Source organism: Dermacentor andersoni, chromosome 11 (genome assembly GCF_023375885.2).
Source record: "Dermacentor andersoni chromosome 11, qqDerAnde1_hic_scaffold, whole genome shotgun sequence".
NCBI lineage: Eukaryota > Metazoa > Arthropoda > Arachnida > Ixodida > Ixodidae > Dermacentor > Dermacentor andersoni.
In genome coordinates, this window is record NC_092824.1 from 46,700,010 (window position 1) to 46,703,589 (window position 3,580).

Sequence of the window (3,580 nt, forward strand, 5' to 3'; positions counted from 1 at the left end):
ACACCTGCTGTATCGGCCAATAACCGGAAATGAGGCACGCATATGGCTTCCGCTAAGAGGAGACGTGGGCAACACTCACGCGTGAAGAGAAAGCGGATTAGTAGCTGCACTGTAGAAAACGCATTAGAACTGCACCCCCGCTCGGAACAAAAGGGTAGAAGGCGCGAGCCGAAGGAGAGCGTTCGGGGAGACGAGCGTGTGGGGGGTGCTTGAGGTCACCGCCACCGCTAATGCCCATGCGCTCCCCAAATGTCCCGTCGACCGTCTCGGTCACGGAAATTGGGTGACGCGACGCAGCCCAGCCGGTTTGATGTTCGGCATCCGCGTGCGCCTGCTAAGGATTCCCGTGAAAATGGCGGTAGCTTTACCACTTAGCCGGCTACGGCCGAGGAATGCTTTTATGTGCGATGGTCATCGGGTCCCAATTATGGTGTTTGTATTTCAAGCGAAGCGGCACACAGCTGCACGGGAGACCGATTTCTCAGTACTGGCAGGGTAGCCCGCTGTGCGGCGGATATGCAATTAATAATCCGCGATTTCACGGAACATTCGCGGCAGCTTGCATGGCGGCTGGTTGCAGGTGAATAGAGGGAAGACGTCAGGGGCCGATACTCGCAGTCAAACGTAGGGGAGAGGGAGGTGGCACGTGTGTTTGAGTATCCTATCCCCTGGCGTGTTCTAAAGAGTGCCACTGTTTCCACCAATGCTGTGTGCGGCACGAAGGTGGTTGTGCTATAGGTTACAATGATGTGAACTCGCATGTGTGATTGGCTGGTTTGCGAATCCTTTGTACAACTGAGGGCTTATAAAGTCATGTTTGGTTGTGTGGAGAGAGAGCGGAGCTTCGGGCTTGGACTCGAACAGACGCTTCGGCGTTTGAATAAAACGTCACTTCGTCGGACAACGGCTCTTCCTTCGCGCTGCCTCCGTGCACTCGAATCATCGAGGGGCGCCGACTTCGGACCTTCAACACCTTCCCTCCTTAACTACAGTTGAAGCTACGAGAGGACAAAGGGAAAGGAAATTAACTCCTGGATTCTAGCACCTAAATAATTTTACAAGCTTATTTTGGCATGGAGTTCGGAAATTCATGCTTTTTAGCTCACGCTGCACTATCTCTGTACATTGAAGCTACGAGAGCGCAACCATTTTGGAGTAAAGAAATATACTGAAACCTTTACTACCGCTCTTCATTTTTTCTATGGAGCTTCGTATTGCCTAGTTAAGTTTACGAATGTGCCTGACTTTGGTGGGCGTTTCTTCGACATTTCCTGGGAGAAGCAGATGACTAACCCCCGTATTCAGAAATGTATCTTAATACAAAGCTCGTGCTTAACTTGGTATAAACGACGCCTGGTGCGAACATCCCCCAAGACGCTCACTGCCTTTCTTTTGGTGTGTTCACGACTTGCGTCGTTTAGATCAAGTCAAGCATGGGCTTCAAGTTATGATGCATTTCTGCATATGGGGGTAAGCGTGCACAAATCCGGGCAACGCACTGTGCCATTGAACACTGAGAGGAAACGGGGAAAACAGAGTTAACCACTTATGCTCCTAAACTTTCGCGTACCTGTGGTGTGCATGTATCGTGGAACAAGAAACAGCGCAAACACAAGGACGAAAAAAAGCATCAACCACACCAGCCCTTCGTGATGTGGTCCATGTTTTTGCGTCGTCCTTGTGTTGCGCTGTTTCTTCTAAAATGCTCAACCAACTAGCCGGCAAGTCCATCCTGTGCATATATATATTGAACACACGCATGAGCGTAGATGGTCTTCGAAGCTTTTAAAACGAGCACTGCCACAGGATACGAGCAGTGCACGCGTAACAAGTGGACACATTAGTCATTTAAACATGCGTGCCAATGCATTTGACACGGCTATCGGCATAAGCAGTCTCCAAATGCTGGAATGCATGCGCTTCAAGACGCTAACGATCTGCTGCTAATGCAGGACAACAGCTCACAGCGGACTGAACCAAACTCTAAATTTATGCACTTGAAAAGAACGCCTACACGGCAGCGTGAGGCACGTCGAAATGCCTAGTACTGGCGTCGCAGTTGACAATATACGAATGGAACTGGCGGAAAAAAAAAATAAACAGGAATGCTCGCCACTATACGCGCGAATTAAATTCACATACGTGGATGGTTGGCGCAATACTTTGTGTCCGCGTATTTTCGGAGAACATGGACTGGAGAAGCACTCGATCGTGAGCTGAACGGCACATTTGTTATTTTCCTGCGGTGACGACAAGCCGTGAATAGTTCTCACGTTGTCGTCTACGTTGTCTTCCTTCGTTAGTCGTAGCAAGGAATGGAATTGATGCAAACGCAAACGTATTCCAGTACACAACAGCACAGCACACTGCAGAGAAACCCCACCCACCGCAGCCGCCGATTCCTCAAATACATTTCGTATATATATAACCTCTAAAATAACACGACTAGGCGTGGCGGCTATGCGGTGTAATGGTTAGGATGTGTGCTTTGAAATGTATAAATGCGAGTATACGCGGGTTCGAATCGACATGATGTATACAGCATTGTGATTCTTGAAAAGTATGTGATTCCCTTGACAATTGCTTTCTAATTAGAGTAAGTGACTCCTGATTGTGAAGTTTGCGAAGATAATTGCGGATTAAGTGTTAATTCCCTTTTTTTTTCTCTGCAGTGGCATTCGGGACGCATACGCATAGGCCGCTTCAGAGCAGTCACGCCTCATGGTAGGCAGCAAATAGCCAGGAAAAAATGACTTGAATATCCTGCATAACTTTACTCACGCCTATTCTGAAGGCCGCTTCGAATAGGGCCAGTGTCTCTGAGGAGCCGCCTAGGGAACAGTATATCAGCGGTCCTAATTTGATCTGATTTCTTGCCTGCATGCGTGGCCAGGACTTGGCTATGAGGTATTGGGAAGAGTGCTAGGACTCTGTTCTGAAGGAGTACAAGCACTCTGTTTGGGGGAGTAGAAGTACTCGGTCTGGCGGGGTGCTATTACCCCTGCGGGGAGAGTATTAGCACTCTGCGGAAGAATGCTAGCACTCCCTGCGGGAAGGGTGTTATCACTCTGCGGAAGAGTACTAGCAATCCCTTGTGGTGGAGTAACAAAACTCTGTCAGGAGGAGTTGACCTACTCTCTCTCAAAGAGGGTCGATCTACTCTCGAAAAGAGAGTGAAATATGGGACAAGCAGCTACTGCCTCAAAGAGAGTGCCCGGAACTCTCTTTGTTTTTAGAGTGTACTGGTGTACAAAGGTTACTTCCAAAAAGTCTGCTGGTAGCCATGAGGACGTAGAAGCGGAAAATCAAATCATGCGATGCTTTCCAAGAAGAAAATGGCATATGTGCATAGCGCAATATGTGCGTCCCGCTGTCCCTTTCCTATGCAAGATGCATTCAGATATACATTTCTAAGGGCAACACTGGCTCTCGAGCGAAATCAGTGCTTCAGACTCAAAACGATCTCATTTGTTATTTTTTGATGAAACAGTTAAGCGCTGATGAAAATGAAACAAGCAATGAAAGTGCTGTCGATGATAATGGGGGACGGTTCTTGGCTCTCTCTGATCATTTAATTAAT